General features: G+C 47.4%; 1 long non-coding RNA gene across 2 annotated transcripts; it reads left to right on the forward strand.

The window, feature by feature from the left end:
- Positions 1-257: 257 nt before the first annotated feature.
- Positions 258-3,303, forward strand: LOC115274001. Of its 2 annotated transcripts, none has more exons than XR_003901041.1 (3): positions 258-317; positions 1,021-1,303; positions 3,114-3,303. It is a non-coding gene; the product is annotated as an uncharacterized LOC115274001 (long non-coding RNA). The 2 variants fall into 2 exon arrangements; XR_003901039.1 differs by lacking the exon at positions 258-317 and adding an exon at positions 353-387.
- Positions 3,304-19,783: the final 16,480 nt, after the last annotated feature.

Here is a 19,783-nt window from a genome sequence, read left to right on the forward strand (position 1 = left end):
TAGCCTGACATCGTATAGGAACATGAAGCCCTTTGTTGGCACTGCTGTCCTTAGCACCGGAGCTGGACTGATGTGGGCATCATCCCAGCTTGTCGTTGAGGAAAATGGCGCCCACCTCACAGAAAGTGAGCTCGACGCTCAGTCGCCGGGGATCCAGAGTCTCGGCAGCCTGAGCTCATCATCCACAGAGGCAGAAGCACTGTTGTGTGACTGGCCACACCCCCAGCTTCCATGGCTACCACAGCCTGAGGTCTTGAGCTAAGAACAGCTGGGAAGATTCTGGAAGCAGAGGACATCATTAAGGACTAAGAACTAAGGTCAAGGGGCGCCCAGGTGGCTTAGTTAGTTAAACATCTGACTTCGGCTCAGGTCATGATTTCACCATCTGTGAGTTAGAGCCCCGCGTTGGGCTCTGTGCTGATAGCACAGAGCCTGAAGCCTGGAGCCTACTTTGCATTCTGTGTCTTCCTCTCTCTGCCCTTCCTCCCCCTCCCCTTATGCTCTGTCTCTCTCTCTCTCTCTCTCTCTCTCTCTCTCTCTAAAAAATACATAAACATTAAAAAAAGAATTAGGGTCAGTAGGAAAGGTAAGGCAGGCACATAGTTGAGTCAACCTGAGTCTTCCTGCTCCCATTCTTGCCCTCCTCCTTCCTGCTTACACCCGCCTCCCACCCCCATTGCCAACATCCATTCTCTACAGTAAACTTTTCCCTTGGTCCATGCGATGTGATCCCCATCACCGCCGGGATAACGTTGTTCATGACACACCCCACCTCCTACCCAGCTTCAGTCTCTGTTTTTTCTGCTCTTCCCTTCCAGGATTTGGCTTATCCTCTGTACTTTAATCATCGAACCCTTTCCCCTAAGCTTCTAGAAAGCCAGTTCTTTGTCCACATTTCATTTTAGCTTGAAGGTTGCATTTGTAAGAGAGAGCTTCTTGGGTCTTCCAAACTAAATTAGCCCCATCCTCAATTTCCTTCAGAGAGTTTTGATTCATATGTTTTCTGTTTTCCTAAATTAGATGGAAGGAGAGGTAGGACCCAGTCTCACTCCTGCTCATCGGCTGTGCCTGCAGCAATGCCTGACAATGGAAGGCCCCGCAAGGAAATGTGCTTGAGGACATAAATGATGGACTAATGGGACCTGGTGGCTCACAGGACCCGAGTGCAGCGTTGGCAATGAGCACCTGGGAAGCTTGGTCTGAACATTCATGATCCAGACAATTAGCAAGTCCCACATGAGGGCCCAAGGATATTTGTCATTTGGGGAAAGCAAAAATTGGCATCCTCCCTACCCTGAAGCTGGTAAGTGTCACTTAGCTAGAAAACATGCTATGCTGGCATCTCAGGTGCACATTTTGTTGTTTTTGGCACCTTGTAAGCAGAAATGCTTTATTTTATTTTATTTTATTAATCAGATAGTTTATTACCAAGTTGGTTTCCAGATACACCCAGTGCTCTTCCCCACAAGTCACTCCTCCATGACCATCACCCCCTATCCCTTCCCCTCTCCCTCTTCAGCCCTCAGTTTGTTTTCAGTATTTAAGAGTCTCTCATGCTTTGCCTCCTTCCCTCTCCCTAACTCTTTCCCCGCTTTTTCCCCTCCCCATGGTCCCCTGTTAGGTTTCTCCCGTTAGACCTATGAGTGCAAACATATGGTATCTGTCCTTCTCCGCCTGACTTATTTTGCTTAGCATGACTCCCTCGGGGTCCATCCATTTTGCTACAAATGGCCAGATTCCATTCTTTCTCATGGCCATGTAGTACTCCATTGTATGTATAAACCACATCTTCTTTATCCATTCATCAGTTGGTGGACATTTAGGTTCTTTCCAAGATTTGGCTATTGTTGAAAGCACCACTATGAACACAGGGGTACATGTGCTCCTATGTATCAGCACTTCTGGATCCCTTGGGTAAATCCCCAGCAGTGCTATTGCTGGGTCATAGGGGAGTTCTAAACGTAGTTTTTTGAGGAACCTCCACAGTTTTCCAGAGTGGCTGTAACAGTTACATTCCCACCAACAGTGCAGGAAGGTGCCCATTAATGAAAACTATAGAAGTCTTATGAAAGAAATTGAAGAAGACACAAAGAAATGGAAAAACATCCCATGCTCATGGATTAGAAGAATAAACATTGTGAAACTGTCATTACTACTCAAAGCAGTCTACACATTCAGTGCCATCCCCATCAAAATTGCACCAGCGTTCTTCTCAAAGCTAGAACAAACTATCCTAAAATCCGTATGGAACCACAAAAAACCCCAAATAGCCAAGGTGACATTGAAGAAGAAAACCAAAATTAGAGGCCTCATAATCCCAGACTTTAGCCTCTACAGCAATGCTTTCTTTTAATGTTTATTTATTTATTTAGAAAGCACAATTGGAGGAGGGGCTGGGAGGGAGAGGAAGAATCACAAGCAGACTCCATTTTGTTAACACAGAGCCTGAACTTAGGGCTCGAACCCATGAACTGTGAGATCATGATCTGAATTCAAACCAAGAGTCAGACACTTAACCAACTAAGCTACCCAGGTGTCTCAGCGATTCTACTCTTTAAGAATGGGGAAGGATAGGGGCATCTGGGTGGCTGAGTCAGTTAAGCAGCTGACTTTGGCTCAGGTCTCCATCTCACGGTTTGTGAGTTTGAGCCCCATATTGGGGTCTGTGCTGACAGCTCTGAGCCTGGAGCCTGCTTTCAATTCTGTGTCTCCCTCTTTCTCTGCCCCTCCCTGACTCCTTCTCTCTCTCTCTCTCTCTCTCTCTCTCTCTCTCTCTCTCTCTCTCTCTCTCTCTCCTTCTTTCAAAAATAAATAAACATTTAAAAAAAAGAACAGGGAAGGACGTCCTTTTTTTTTTTTCCTCTTAAAGGGTCTCTGAAGCCCAATAGACTGCCTTTGGACTATTTGTTGAATGAATGAATGAATAAGTTTTAAGAGTATTGTTCAGGGTAGATGGTGAATAAGTTATTTTTCCTGAATAAATAATTAACTGAAGATATAAATAGATAATCTTCTTAGATTAACAGTTAAAAATGCAGTCACCTAAATCACAAGAGTGGGAAGACATAACAAAAGCTCATGTGTTTTCTTTCTACCTTTGTCGCCCACACCAGAGAACTCATTTCATTAAGGACTGTCCCCTCCAGGAGCTCGGGGCCACAGGAAGCAAGTTGAAAGGCAGGAGTGTCTGTGTCGGGGGAGCTTCACAACCAGCATGGAGAGTGACGAACGGGCTGGAGTCACCACTCCCACAAATAAACCAAGCGGACCAAATTTAACTTTTACATAAATTAAATTCAAACAATGGGCTTCCCTTCTTTCCCAATGCCAAGTCACCAGTCTGAGTAATTTCTTTTCCTTACTGTTTATTTAGAAGTTATGTGGACACAGCCATGGGCAGAGATAGAACTACCGGCATTAAATCCCCTTGAAAAGCCAGAGTCGACGAGGTGACCGGGTACAAGGATGCTCACAGAGGTCGGGGTAGTGCTTAACCGGAAATGCTCACCACACAGGCACACACGTGTGCATGCACCCACTCAAGATCCATGGCGCAGGCGGCAAATAACCAGTGTCGGAGCTGGCACCAAAGTCGATGGGGGATGCCCTGGTGGCATCAACACGCAGACTGCAATTAGACCGGCGTGGAACCATTAACCACACAGCACACCACGAGGAGGCTGGCTGGCTGAGGTCAAGGTCCCATAAGTGAGGGTATTAGCCATGGATGTGACACGGGGTGGTTTTCCAACCTGCTCATTAAAGAAGTAATTGGTAGGTCAGGAAATTGCAGACACTCCTCTGAATGAGCTAGGAAAGGAGCAGAGAAAAGGGCAAGGTTTTGTCATGTATATAGGAATTCTCTTGCTTTAAATGCCATATTCTTTGTTGCTTGACATATTCGCATTATCCCAGAGGCCATTTTAGCTGATCTCCAGCTGTGAAAAAGACAACATCACATCTGTGGTGTCAGGTGGAGGCAAACACAACAGGAAAAAATTAATTGAAAAATCTTGTTCAGATATTTTGTGAAGAAATTAATAACGTCCTTGCTTCGTGCAGGGATGGCTGGCCCATTGTGGGGTCGTGAGAAGATATTCAGTACTTATCTGAGTGGCTCGTACTCTGAGGGTGGCGATAGCGTAAAAGCTCATTCGTAAACATGGTTAAAAAATAGAAATTATTCAGTGGCTTCCCTAAAAGGTAAATACATGAGACTTATCAAGGATTATGTCCTTAGGTAAGTGTACTGTCATACAATGGATCTCTTCTGTTGTTTTGCATTTTAAATTAATGTAAGTGAACTATTTCCTGACCGGCCAGCACATATTCCCATGCCTCGGGTGCGGACGGGTGAGTTCCGTCCTGGAATCTCATCCCAGGAGCCGTGCGCACAACCTGTGCCTACCCGACTCCACACACAGCGATGTGGCCACCTTTGCTGCCTTACAGTTGGCTGGTGTGGAGGCGCCGGAAGAGGCAAGGAGAGGCTTCCCCCTGACCCAATTAATCAATTTTGTCATCAGATCATGTGAGTATCACATCAAGTACTATCAATTTTTTTGTTAATGTGACTCTAAGCCACTTGTAAGATGCTATTTGCCAGTCTTTTAATTGTATCAGTAGAAATGAATTTCCACCTGATATGGTAATGAAACTAAATCTGTGATAATGCATTTGATTAGCGACAGGAAAACATAAGAGAAAATCGAAATGAGAGGACATCACGAGCGCCTTCCTGCACGCCTCATCCCTGAGCCCCTCCCGCGCCCTGCTCTCCAGTCTGAGCTTCCTACAACTGTTGCGCCCAGAAGTCCATCTGGTGAAATGGGTCCGGAGGGCTGTGTTGACGTCCCAGGATGTGATTCTCGTGATGCCCAGGAAAGAAACGCACCTTCCGACCTTCCCTGAGGCGACTGTGGGTCTTGGGCAGGCCGCTTCTCCAGGCCCCTCACCTTCCATGAGGGAAAATTCCCCTCTCTCTCTGCCCTGGGTCAGGCTCTGCAAGTCATCCCCTCCATGATGAGCCCCAGTGTTTGCCCTTCTCCCATTGGACAAAATGCTTCCGCTCACCCTGGAGTGGGGGTGGGGGGTGAAGCTGTCCCAGCAGGTGGCCAGAGTCAGGAGGTAACTATGCGTGAAGCTCTCATGCTATCCAGGCAAAGCGCTTTGCTTTCCCAAGCCTCACTTTGCCGTCCATGAAGTGGAAAAAATAATTGCCTTCTCTCAGCGCTGTTGAGCACATGATGTACTAACAGGGTGGACAAACACACCTGGAAGAGAAGCACCTGGAAAGCCACACGCGAGAAAATATAAGGCTGCTCCATTAGCCATCTTACTGGGGATAAGTACACCAGCCTGGTTGCATTTCAGATTTCTAGGATTAAGTACACACCAATCATATTTGCCTTTAAGCTCATGAGGACTCACCTCTCTGCTGTATTAACCTGAAATGAGGACCAGACTCCTGCCTGGGAGATTCTTCCTGAAGACAAACTGCTGAGGCCACATACAACAAGGAGAACTGGGGCTCAATTAGGTTTTTTTGTCCCAAAGGGACACAGCTTGGGCCAGCCCGGCTCAGGGAATCCTGGGTATCTATCCAAATGCTCAAGAATTCACTCAGTATGTAGGGAGAGCAGGGTGTGCAATCAGCCAAGCTGAGTGTGCTTCAGAGAGAGATGAAAGGGACCGTGAACTTCAGGGGGTTTTTCACGATTGAGTGTGGGTGTGAATCTGCAAGGTGCAAGGTCTAGGTGGTCCAGAACACTTTCTGAAACCCCTTAGCTGAACTTGAGACAAAGCCCCAGCCACATGGAAGAAACCACCTTCCAGAGGTTGCAAAATCAGACCGGATGAAATAGCTGGTGTCATAAAAAGGCATCTAGCCAAAGGAAGGCTGCATTACAATAGTATCTTTATGAAAGTACATGTGACAACCACATGCATATCAAATGAATTCATTATAATCACTGCTATTTCCATGAATACCAAATGAATGTATAATGACTGGATGCTTAAAGTATTACCAATTTTTTAAAAATCCTAGAAATAATGGGGAAATTAATCTCATTCCATGCTGAAGAAGTCGTATTTTAGAAAAAGTATTGGAAATACTTAGATGGCTGGCAACCAGTAGTTTCCAGATGTCGTCACAGCTCATTTATTCTTCCAGCTCTGTCCAGAATCTATTTCCATTGCTAAGTATTCTCAGCGCTACCCCAGCAGAGACGGTGCCCAAATCTGTTATTTGAATGAGCACATGTTCCCTTTATTTGGGGAGTCCTTCGCTGCTTTGAGGGACATTGGAAAGCTTGTCCCACCCTGAATGCAGAACCCCGACAGAGGCACTTTCCAAACCCACAGATGCAGAGGTGCCTTTGCCTGGCCTCCAGGAGACAGGAAATGGCTGGCACGGTGCCTATCCTTCACAAAACACACAGTGGTGCTCTGGAACGTGACTGTCCTCCTTTAACCCACATTCCCGCCAGATTTCAGGTGAAGCTTACACGTGCAGGGCGAGGGGCGCCCATGTGGTCCAAGTCGGATATTCAAATCAGTTTGGAGACAGGGCTTCCCCCTTCTCTGTGGTCCATGAACACGTCCCTTCCCTGGATATTGGGGATGACGGGACCAGCTAGCCACCTCCTTGACTCTGTTCAGATCTTTCTGGATCTCCAGGTCAATGAGCAGAGGTGACTGAAGACTTGAGAGGGGGTCGTTTGGTCTGTGTCTTTGCCACGGCCCCTAACACATTCCTACTCAGCCAATGCGCATGTCACAGAATCAGATGGGTTTCAGGCTAGGTTGCTCGGCTGTGCACTGGGGCAGGAGACACGGCATCCACTCTAGGTAGGTTGGTTGACCTGATGTAGAGCCTATTTCAGCTGACTCACTAGGCACTTAGTGAGGGGCACTAGGTGAGGTGAAACCTGGCAGTCCCAGCTGCAGATTCCTCAATCTGAGCTGCAAGGAAAATACTATCAACCTCCTTGGAGGCCATGAGGATAATGAACTGTCATGTCCTCAGCTCCTCCTGGCTCACAGGCAGGAATGGTCTAGAAAATTCATCACCAGACCTGCCCTAGAAAAACAGCCCAAAGTAATTTGTCCTAAAATAGTTTTTCAATTGAAGCAAACTGGGGGATTTCTCCCTACTCTCCCTTTGTTGCCTGGCTGAGTGACCAAGTCTGAGGTCTTTCTAGGTCCCCATGCCACCGGCAGAAGAAACTAATAGGAGAGGCAGACAGGATGTTGCAACCCAGCTCCTTTCAAGTGTGGGTTCCAGAGAAGGTGATTGGACACTGACTGACTCTCTGCCTCTCCCCTGGTCATTTGGCAATTGGTATCAACATGCTACTGTTTGGAAGAAGCTGGAACCCATAGTTTATTTTTACACTATACTAGAATGTGCAGGGTCACGGTGAAGACAGAGCGTTTGAATGTCAGACTGTCTGAGCTCAAATCCAAGCCCCTGACTCATAATCTGCCTGTGCCTCAGTTCCTTCACTGTGCCATGGGGTGGTTGCCCTGCATCCCTCCTAGGACTCTCTGTAGTACATCTGGTAAATGCAGTATCTGGTACTGAGCACACGCTCAATAAATGTATGTAATTTACCTGTCCATCCCTTTCATGGGTGTGTGTGCATGTGTGTAGATAAGACTTAAAATAGTTGTGTATATGTAACTTTGAATGAACGTATGTACATATGCACACACTGCTGATTTTTATTAGCCTTGGGGTCTGCCTTATCCTTCCCTAGAATCCATAGCTAAATAGTTCACAATTCAATGTAAGGATTTGGAAGGGGAATTTTTTCTTTGAACCAAAGAATCTTGGACAGGTTTTACACAGGCTATTTCACTTCTATTCGGATTTGACATTCCCCGTTCTTGACTCTGATGCCTGAATGATTCAGAAGTTGTCTAGTGCTGGCCAGGGACAAATAAGATTCACACAAGTGGAATTTTGAATACATATTGCTGAGCCTTCCCTCGGGGCTTCTGATTCAGGAGGTGCAGGTGAGAGCCCAGGGAGGAGCTTTAAGACACCCCCATGGGGCACCTGGGTGGCTCAGTTGGTTAAGCACCTGACTCTTGATTTTGGCTCAGGTCATGACCTCATGGTTCATGGGTTCAAGCCCTGATTTGGACTCTGTGATGACAACACAGAGCCCGCTTGGGATTCTGTGTCTCCTTCTCTGTCTCTTTGCCCCTCTCCTCCTTAAAATAAATAAATAAACTTAAAAAAATAAAACACGCTCAGAAAACTGTGATGCATGACAGCCACAGGCTGAGGACGTTTCCTCACTGCCAGACTCGCCAGGTGGGTATCAGCTCACTCCCCTTGCTTGGTCTGTCTCCACCTGTTAATAATAGGCAAGGGGGAGGCAGCAGGGGAGGAGCTGGAAGGACTGGGTCCAGGATTCAAAAGAAGCAAGCAGGTCATCATTCCCTAAATCTGAAGTGGTCAGAGAGGAGTAAAATGTAGGTCAACCTGCCAGCAACAACTCCAGGGGACACAGCTGGGTTCGGGGACCTCAAGGCACGGCTTAAGACAGCTGGGCACCCCTGGATGGTAGCAACCTACCTGGTTCAAGCCACCCCTCTGGGAAATCTCAGGTCGTGCACACACTGAAGGCATCGCTGCACCAGCTGAAGAATGCCCAAGGCCTGGGGTCTCTGCTTTCCCCTTTCTTGGGTCTCCTGGACTCCTCCACGTGGCACACCATTGTCACAGCCTGTCACCTCACCACCTTCTTGTCTGTAGAATGTAAAATCTACAGGAATGGTTCTGCATAGTCTGGAGATACATGGCCTGAAGGTGAGGGCTCTGGGGTTGGGGGAAGGGTGTGGATGGGCACAAGGGTCCCTCCAGGATCCCACTGGATGATGTCGTGGTGGGAGTGAGATCCCGGTGTCTGATGCTCGTGGACATCAGAGCTCCTGGTTCTGGGGCCTTGGACCTCCAGCTAGGACTCACACCGTCCACTCCCCTGCTTCCCAGGCCTCACACTCACCCATGTACAGCATCCATTTCCTGGGCTCTGGGTTGTGGTCGGCAGGTTTGGGACTTCGTGGCCTCCATGTGAGCCAGTTCCTGTCATAAATTTCCTCTTAGATCTGTGTGTACAGGCGTCTCCTGTTGCTTGTGTTCTCTGGAGAACCCTGACTGATAGGAATAATTCCAAAATACAAAGTTGAAAAGAATGGCAGGACCGGCAGGTCTTCATTTTATATTTTCAGAGGATTGCATCTTAAGGACTAAAGGAGATGATGTTCACAGAGCCATCACAACAGACCCTGAAGGGGGCATCCTCAATAAAAGATGGTTATTCTGTTAGCGCTCGGCACAAGGTCAAGTCAGCTTCTTACCAAGGTGTGCACAGGCCCTAAGCCTGTGGCAGAGCCTTCTGTCACTCCTTGTGGGTCTTAGAGGAACCACTCTTGCCCTGAACTCCAGGCCAACACATGTGGCTCCTAATGTCTGTTTTCACCCTCTCGATCTGGCCAGCACTTGCTGAGCCTCCCTCAGTTGAAATGGAATTTCTTCCAAAAAGTCATTCCTGATCCCATAGAACTGAATCCAGAGCCAGTCATCTAGAGGAGCTCCCATAACTTGACAACTTGGTGGTCACCTACTGGACTGACGGCCAGGTGCTGCATGGGATCGTGATCTGTGCTGCCTCAGGATTTACTGAGAAAATGAATGAACACCAATAGTGTTTCACAGAGAGTGGGCAGTAAGTTCCTCAAGAGTGAGGATCTTTAGCTCTGCACCTTCCCAAAGCCCCCCAACATGTTAAGCACAAACTTGGTTGCCAAAGAATTAATTGCTTCATGGAAGAGCAAGAAAAGAACCTCAAGAAAAAAAGTAATTGTTGAAATGCAACCAGAAAGTAAGTAAGACAAAGATAAATCATCACCTTCCCTGAGACACGCTTTCCCTGGTGGTGAGTTTGGGATTGTTCCTTGGTCGTTTTTTACATGCCTTTACAGGCTCTGCAATGGCAGAACGATGCTGGCGCTTCGCTGTTCTCTTATGCGTATCCCGGCCAGACCCCAGCCTCCTGGAAGTCAAGTCAAACCTAAGATATTCATGCCTTTGCATCCACAGTTGACTTTTTCCTATTACTATTTAAATCTGGCATGTTTTTCTCCTCCCATACAACAGGCCCCTCTTAATCTTAATGACACTCACCTTGTTGCCCAAGGGACAGGTGATTCCTCAAGAATCACACCTGTCCCTGCTTTCAATGGGTTCATAGTCCCGTTGGAGAAAACAGATTTGAAATAGAAGGTATCCACAATCAAGCATGCCACAGGGCAGGTAGTGAAGAGCCCTGCCTGGGCGAGCCCCGGGGAGCAGGGATGAGTAGCCAGGAGCGACCTTGCATCCCAGGTGACTCTGAATTTTTGGGGACACTCTGTGTCTTGTATTAATGGGCTGCTGAGTCTTGCCCTGAAAGTAAAAATATCTCACAGAAGGGTGTGAAGATGTGTGAGAGGATGGTGAAGGCAGGTTGACAGGGACAGCGGGGACACAGACCTGCTCTATACGCCACATCAGCTGAAGAATTTGCAGGACCCAGGGCAAAATGAGATGTCGCCCCTTCATCAAAAATTATTAAGAATTTCAAGATGGTGACAGCACAGCATTAGAAGTCCCTTCACAGCATGGAACCCAGTAAAAGACACCTCACAGACTGCTTGCTCATGAAGCCAACCCTGCCCATCAGTCAAACACCAAGGTAAAACCTCCCTCCTAGCTGCGTGATGAGGGGGCACATTCACTCACTAGCAGGAAGGGGAGGCACAGAAGGGCACTCAGGTAAAACTCTGTTTCTCTTGTGGCACCCGGGTGGCTCAGTCGGTTAAGCATTTGACTCTGGCTAAGGTGGTGATCTCACGGCTTGTGGGCTTGAGCCCCGCATCGGGCTCTCTGCTTTCAGCATGGAGAGATCTGTCCCCTCTCTCTGCCCCTCCCCTTCCCACTCTTTCTCATAAATAAACTTTAAAAAATCCTATCACCAAAGCCTTTCCTCAAAGGATCATTGTCTAGCCAAGTCCCTTCCAAGAATGAACCACTGGGTGCCCTGTCTTTATTAGCCACCATAGGGATCTCTCCTACTTGGTCTCCTCCCTTAACTGTGGGAGAAAATTAGTGAAGGAATAAAATTCAATATTTATTCAGGAAAAATCTAAGTAAAAGAAAAATTAAAATCCAGAGAAATTAAAAAGATGCAAAACATCCCCTCAACAGCCCAACTGGAAGGAACAACTTTCAAATTCCAGGGAAGCAGGACCATTTCATTTTTAATATCAGTGATACATGGGGTTAAATAAGGCAAAATGTCAGACAATATTTTAGCAGTAGCCATCATGAGATGTACAATTATTGACACAGAATCTAATGCAATGCACATCCAGAAAAAGTAATGTAAGTGTACATTTTTGAGATGCTCAGAGCCAATTATAAAATTAAAATACTGATTGTCATATTGACAATACCGACTAAAATATGATTTATGCATGGATGGGAATGTTTGTAAGGTTGGCTAAATGTCTTTTATTTGGCAACTTTTAATATGAAATGAGAATAAGATAAATCTTTTTAGAAAAAAAGCCAATGCTGTTTGTTAAATCATGGAAAATCTCGGGAGAAGAATCCACACTAATGTAGCATCATCTCACTTTTTGGCCAAATAGATGGTTAGTGCCAATGCTTATTGATCTAGAATACAAAGCAGCAGAGCGGAGGGGCCCACGCATTTCCAGGCTGCACTGGAGAGAGAACAGAAGCTGGTGTCTGCCCCCCGCATCCAGGAGCATCTGAGTCAACTTGTAGGTGACACCACCAGCCTCTGGGCCCAGGTCCCTGCTTTCTGGGCTGAAAGTGGAGGTACCACTGAGGACCCTTAGGGTCTCTAAGAGTCTAGCATGTCTTCTAGATGATTCCAGAACAAACTGTGGGTTGTGCCATTTTGTATTAAGCATGTTTACTTTGTTTTCCATTTCTAGAAGATGGTAGTACATATATAGTCCAGTGGGTGTAGAAACAACAGAGGCTAAATTTCTTAGGGCAGCCTTGATTTCAGAGGGTATCCCTGTGACCTCTCACATCTCTTTACATTTCTTGGGTGATAAGCCTTTATAGCCTTCTCTTTCTCCTTCTCCTCCTTCTTATGTTATTTTATTTTTATCTTATCTTACTTATTTTATTTTTATTTCTGACCTCTTATGGGTTTGAAGAACTCTGATTGAATCAGATGCTTCAGTTACCCAAAATACCTTTCCCCTAAACCTTCCAACGTGTTGTATCTGTTGACTGCTGTTGTCCAGCTCAAATACATTGAGGTTTACTCACGAAGCCTTGAGTTTTTGTTATTTGACCCTGTCCTTAACCGAGACGTAGGTGGCCCAGTGGGGACCAGGCGTTTCCCTTCTGGCCAGTCCAGCCACCATCTCTTTTCCTACTGACAACATGGAGCTTCCTTCCAACGGGTTAACAAGGCCCTTCTTTTGTTGCCTGTCGTGGCAATAGTCCTACAGGGGCTGTTTCCAGCTTCCATCTCAAGTGACTTCTTATTCACATTATATTAAATTAATATGCACATTATACCAATGAACATTTTATATTTCTTCAATTATAATTCCCTACCCAAATATACTGCTTTAATTGCTGGGAACACCAGTATTAAGTCAACATCTCTGTTTAACGCAGGCTTAGATCGCTTTTTCTCTCCCATCCACTGCAGCCACACCTTTCCACATGTCCTTCCCAAGGGAGATCTGGCCAGGAAAGGGGCCTGAGACAATGGAACTAGCTATTCCCCAGAGAGAGGCCAAACATCTACTGTCTTCAAATTCCACAGGCTTCAGGTGTGAGGGTGGTTGATAACTAGATACTGGTTGTCTTCAGAGAGAAAATAAAAAAGGTGATGTTTCTCTGTAACCAGGAGTGAAATAACTGTAAGAGACAGACTCCCAATGACACCTGCTTGGGGCCCAGATGGTGGCGGTTCTGCTGAATGGTGGCCACAGCCAGCTGACCTTTCTCTCTTCCCAGCACCCTGATTCTTTACTGTCAATGGCTGTCGGGTTTCTGCCTCTACCACCCGGATACCTTTGGTCTCTTTTCTACCTGGTTCAGCAATCCCTAAACCTTCAAAGGCCTGAGGTCTGGTGATTCACTCTCTCACATTCATTCAACAAACATTTGTTTTTCATCTGCTCTGTTATGGTTAGTTCTGTACAGGAGGAGCTCAAGGTGACTCTGGTCCATGGATAAGAGGCTCACTAAGGCACCAATAGCCCATGTGATGAGCTTTGCCTGGGGAAATAAGGAGAGCTTCCGTACCCTGAATAAAGGAAGAAACAAACAAACAAAAAAGTAAGAAGGAACAAAAGAAATGAGACCACGGGCTCGGTCTGGTATCGCTTGGAAGACTCAGGTTAACAAACAAGCCTAGTGAAAACCAGAAGGTCACAAGTATGAACAGTAGGTGACCACTGTCCTACTTTCTTCAATAGCCAAGCCCACACTGACACCGTCACATCCTGTGTGCATTCAGCTCTTTTCTGTGCACAATTTAAACATTTTCTCACATTCTTTCCTCACCATTGGCACACAGCTACAGGCAGCAGCTGAGCCCCTAGCCTTGCACGGCATGGGTGCGGGCCTGGTGGCTGCGAAAGGCAAAGGTCAAATGAACCAGGGGGACAGTCACCGTCAGCTCGGGGGCTCAGCAGGGGTCAGGGCGGTATGAGGTATGCACACCAGCACACACACGTGCACACACGCATGCACAGAGTCATACATCCACACCAGCACACATGCACACTCATATACGGATGGATGGCCCTCGGTGGTGATATGGCATTCCAGCGTGGGCTTGGGGCAGGAGGCTGAGCAGAGGCAGAAAAGCAAAGAACCAACCAAGGCAAGACCAAGAGCTTGGTACCTGGGGAGGCCCCACAGGGGGTGTGGTGGGGATGTTACAGACAAGGTCAGAAGTCGCAGCCTGCTTGGGTCCCAGGGACAAGCCTGCACCGACATCCCCTAGGACAGGCTCAGAGCAATGTCTTAACTACACGGCCACATGTTGCTGCCATTGCATAGGGCCTGGCCTACGCCGAGCTCCAGGCTTGGCTCTGATGCCACAGAAGACACAAAGCCACTGTCCCCGCGCTCTTTTGCTGGCCAGGCCGACAGTCCTGCACACAGAAAACTAACTCTAACTTGCTGAGCGACAGGTACAACCGCATGTGGTCCCGCTGCACTGGGGACGTCCAGCCAAAACCCACCCAGCCCAGGCACGAAAACACGTTCATGAGCAAAGAAACGAGTGAGCGCCTTCATCTGAACCGCCCTACAGATGTCACAGACGGGGTGCCTTAAATGACAAGCATTTGCCTCTCATGGTTCTGGAGGCTGGACATCCAAGATCAGGGATTTGTGTCGGGTGGGGGCCTTCTTTCTGTCTTACAGAAGGCTGCTTTCTCACTGCATCCTCACCTGTGTGAGAGAGACGGAACACCCCCTCTTCCTTCCTTACAGGGACTCTGAGCCCATCATGGGCACTCTCCTTCATGACCCGATCGCCTCCAAAAGGTCCAGCTCCTAATATCACCCTATTGGAAATTAGGGCTTCAATATGTGAGTTTTGAAGAGACTGGAACATGCAATTTACAACAGTGAACAAATGAAGCGGTGGAGGAGTAGGGAACAAGTAGAAGAAAGGAGACATCACGTGGCCGCACAAGGTCCAATGTTGCAAGATCTAGTCCATATGTGGGAAATGGCAAACAAACTACGATTACTATACAGCTACATGTTTTACTACCTCCTTTTTTTCATCAGTCATGAATGAAAGTACAGCTTAGTATTATTTTACCAAATGCTGCAGCCATGCTCACAGCAGCCTGATGACCTCACAGCCTTGAGACAAGGATGTTACTGACTTGATGGGGAACTTGGGAAGAAGAGGAAGAATCTGCTTGGAGACCGGAAATCCTGGGCTGGAGGGGAGAGGTGGGAGTGGTCCGGGGCTGACCGTGAGGGTGAGTCTAATAGATGCTGCCGTGCGCTTGCGTGTGTGTGTGTGCTGGTGTGTGTATATGACTCTGTGTGTGCACTGGTGTATATGTGTAGGAGTGTGTATACATGCATGTGTGTGGATGGAAGCATGTGTATTGATGTGTATGCAGCTATGTGCTGGTGTGTATATCAAATGTTAACTTGCTTGATCTTCTTGACATTTCCAGAAAGATCTCATTCTTATGCCCATTTTACAGGGAAGGAAGCTGAGACACGGAGGTTTAACTAACTTGCCCAACATAGTACAGCTTTTAAGGAGTGGCCTGAGTTGGAAAGCAGACAGGATCCTCTTTTCTACCCCAGCCCCTTCCCCCATGTGGCCTCCTATGGCGTGTATGCTGTTGGGCCAAGGTTTGGGTTTTACTTCGCCACCTTCCCTGCCGCAGCCCAGGAGGATGTCCTCGTGGGGAAGTGAGGTGCATCCCAGCCCAGCCTCCTCTCTGACTCTTCAACAGCCTCTCTTCCCTGTTCTAAGTGTCAGCAGGTCATGAAAATAGCAGATCCTAGGAAAGCGGAGTTTGGTTCCTTGATTAATTGGGGTCTCCTGTATCACACAAGGTTTGGCCACCCTGGGCTGAGGGGAGCACCCAGTTCTAAGACACTTGGCACGACAGGCAAGGGGGCCAGGAGCACTATGACTTCGCTCCAGGAGTGGGACTGGATTAATCCAGGTTGTATCGGATTCCCATATTTGGGTTTCGTGTTTATTTGATTTTTTTAACTTATGTTTTTCCTTTTACACTTCCAGGAACTCATTAATTTACTCAGCGCGTATCCTAACTGGGTCTTTTAGAACATAAATTCTCTCCAGCCATTGAAATGGAAAATGCTCTTCAATTTTTGTTTTGATTTGCTAAGTAAAATGGGCGTACATCGTGAAGCAGCATCCTACGGGCTCCCCTACCGGCGAAGGTTACGGAAGGTGGTGATCTCCGTGTTCTCGGTAGAGAGACGCAGTCGCCAGGCAGGTGCTAAACCATAAAAGATCACCTTTCACTGGTACAAAGAGGTTAAGTCCTAGGATTTGAGAAAGGAGGTAAACCACAGCAAGCATCGAGGGATTTTTTTCGAATAGAACCGACTCATGAAAGAAAGGAACTCACTGTTCCTCTTCCTCCTTGTGGATAGAAGGGACCCAGACGGAGATGCTGCTTCCTGGTGATGCATGGAGAAATTATACGGTCGAGAAGCCGCAATCGTGTGCCAAATTTATCCCAATAATTGCAACAGACAGATCGTTTGACAGGCTCTGTTCAGACTTCCCAAACAATCCGGCCCGCAGTGGTCCGTTTTGGAATCCTTTGGCTTCTGTCTTCTGGAGGCCTACATTTTTTCATCCTAAAAGTTTCCCCTTGGGACGCAGGGCTGTCTTGGACAATAAAGAATGGTTAATAGCCATTCTAGAAGCTGCCTACAGGTTGACAGGCAAGCGGGTCGAGTACCTCGTGTAATCTCTCAGGTAATTTGGTGTCATACCTTTAATAATTTCTCTGAATGTCTTCATGCAAGGCTTCAAGGGCTCCTTTTGTTTTTGACAAAATACAAAATAAAATAGGACAATTTTAAGATCAATTATGCCATTAAAAAATGGTCCCCTCTTCTGATTTCTGCACTTTTATTACAATCAAATATCGCCAAAGGATTAGAAACGACAACACTAATAGTTCGTTGATTTCTATTTGTTCTAGAAGCAGACACTAATCGTTCGTGTCAGCTTACCTCACTGTTGCCTGCTGCTACACTTTGACGTCAGGTGAGCCGGCCTCCCCGAGCCCGCAGCCACCGCCTGGCGTGAAGGACGCGGCCCGGAGGGGACCAAGGCTGCAGAGAAGGAGAGAGACACTTCTCGGGTATTAATTAGCGCTCCTGTCCTACACTGCGTTTTCACTTACCTGACAGATTTTTTCTAAAACAGAAATGCTTTCTGCCATTCCTGGGCCACGGGAGCCTCTTGCTCCTCACCCAGGAGCCCAGTCGTGCCGAGCATGTACCCACGTCCTACACTGGTCTCAGGTCCCATGCGGTGTCTGCTGTGCTCTGCATGCAGCTGAACAGGGACGGAGCTCCCAAGCACTGGCAGCCTTCCAGAGCCTTCTATCCAGAGGTCATTCGCTTAGGGCTTAACCCAGCCCCTCAACCAGCAACGCAACCCACCAACAAGAACACACAGCTTTCAGGGGGAATCTCTTCAACACACGGCTTCAGGAAAGAAAAATACTCTTTTGTTTGACCTTTTTTAGAGCCCCCAAATTAAGATACCCTCTCCTCTTGACTGAGACTCCCATATTATCCAGAAACCTCCGACTTTCTAGAATTCCTGTCAAATCGCTGACTGCTGCAGCACGTGGTGATGTTAGTAAGGCATAAGGAGGATCGGAGCTTTGAAGACATTTAAGAGGTGTTGTTGGATTTCTAGAAAACCTACCATTTAATGATGATGTAAACATGTGTTTACTCAGGATGGGCCTCCAGCAAGGAGTCTTGGACTCAAGATTCTTAAAATCCTTCAGTAAGACAGCTCCCTCCTCCTCCTCTCCTCCGTGCTTTTCCAGGCCATGACCCATGGTTCCCGCACGAGGCAACACTTGTGTGGAATGCTGGGCCATGAAGCAAGTGGACTTGCTCCATCCCGTGGAGACTTAATTCCAGGCCAGCGATGAGCTCAGCGGTGGGCTGGGTCCCAACCACTCTCACAGCTGCCGAATGTTAGTAGCCCGACCCAAGGGGCGGAACTTTGGTTGCTCCTCCATTTCTATCTTGAGAGTGGATCTGGGGCCCGTACTGTTAAGAAGGATCTATGCTTCAGCCTAGAGATATCTTGTGTCATCAGACAGGCCTCTGCTCCCTTCCCCCACAATGAATGAATGAGCACATCAGGGACCACATCCCACTTCACATGGAAACCACAGGAAAGCAAGGAGATTAGACAGTCAGAAGGCAAAGCCCAGCCGTACCCCTTCCGAGAGCTCCAGAATGCACGGGAAATCCCCTGTTCCCGGTTCCTCTGCTCCTCATCACGCACCGCCAGCTCCAGGAGGCCTGGCTTGTGTATTCATAAGCCCCTCAGAGAAGATTCCAACCTTCGTACCTTCTCTGATTTCTGTTTTGGAGATGATATAAGGAAATATAACACTCTGGATCATTCCATTTTACCCAGAGCAAGACCATCCTAAAGGATTAAGATCCTGAGGAAGAAAATGCCCATGCTATAGTTATGTTCACAAACACACACAACAGATTTTGAACTCAATCCAGACTCAGCTCAAGAACCACAGGCCCCAACCTATTGGCTCGTATTGAAAGGAAGGCTGCGTCTACAAGGCTGCCAATTTGAACTCAGGCCAAACAGCAACCAGATCCTAGGGAAAAAAATAATAATTTAAAATATATACATGGTACTCAGATTCGCTTTTCTGTCCATGGGATTTGTTTTTTCATAAAAACACGCAGGTATGTGTGCTGCGTCTGTCCTAACTCAGGGGTGTGCGGAAGGGGCTGAGCAGGCTCTTGAGAACCAGTGGTTAAAAATTTCAGGAATTTTGTGAGCCGAGGGTGCAGCACAGCTGTTTTAAGTAGTAGGTTATATAAACTTCCAATTAAATAACTTGTATGTCTAAAAGGTAAGTGTCTTATTTAAAATAAAGTTATTTAAATAATAAATACTAAAGGAAAAGTTTTTACCTAAAAGGTATTATTTATTTTGGCTTAGATTTCCTAAATAAATCACTCTCTAATTACTTACTGCATTTTCCTACTATCTACGGTCTGGAGGTTATTTATGCCAATTTTATCTCTACGGTGAACACAGAAAGCACTGGTGTGCTATGGGGTGATGCTCTTGACACCACAGGAACTGGCACCCGTGGCAGGTCAGGGCTTCTCCCCTCCGGAGAACCGGCTACTAGGCCGTTACTGGCCGCCACTGGCCGGCACTCGGAGCTCGACCCTGCTTCCGTGCCCAGCGGATCTTTAGGAAGTTCTCGAAAACCGCTTCTCTGCTCATTTTACTCATGGAATCTGTTGCCCACATTTATCAGCTAACATCCATTTACCCCTGTTTGTGGGAAGTGAGAATCTCATCCCTCTCTCTCTTTTTTTTCCCTCTAAGTAGATTCAGCCGGGTCCAGCATTATCCCCTGTAATGGACGCGGTCTCCGTGCTGCAATTATGAGTGTCGGGCAGAGGTCGTGTGTTTCTTGGCAAGCCTCGTGTTCCCATGTATAAATCATGATAAAGTAGGGTAGCTCTGGAGGCTGGACTGCTGTTTTCAATTTGGCCGGTGTAGAAATGCAGTTGGTTTAAACAAGGGCTCTTTTAGAAACTGAGGTCCAGGGGTACAGAGGGGGCTGGAATGATCTGGATACACTTGCAAACTTTGCAGCCAGTGGAAATCCTCCCGGGGACAAAATGCACCCACTGTGCCCGGGAAGGTCCCCACTCACAGCCCGGGACACCCGCAGGTCTGCATCGGGCACCCTCCCATGGCCAGTGGCAGGATGCTCCCCTTCGCCGGTCAGGGGAAGGCTTGCAGTCCCCGTGTCGACTCAGGGAGTGTGAGCTCACACATCCCATGCACGTCTCTCCTGGAGAGGAAGGCACAACCGCCCTCTGTGCAGTAAAGCCCCCTTTTCCTAGGAGTAATACTTAAAGGAAGTAACATGGCCTGAGGAATGGGTACAATCC

Source organism: Suricata suricatta, chromosome 2, assembly GCF_006229205.1.
Source record: "Suricata suricatta isolate VVHF042 chromosome 2, meerkat_22Aug2017_6uvM2_HiC, whole genome shotgun sequence".
In the NCBI taxonomy this organism is placed as follows: Eukaryota; Metazoa; Chordata; class Mammalia; order Carnivora; family Herpestidae; genus Suricata; species Suricata suricatta.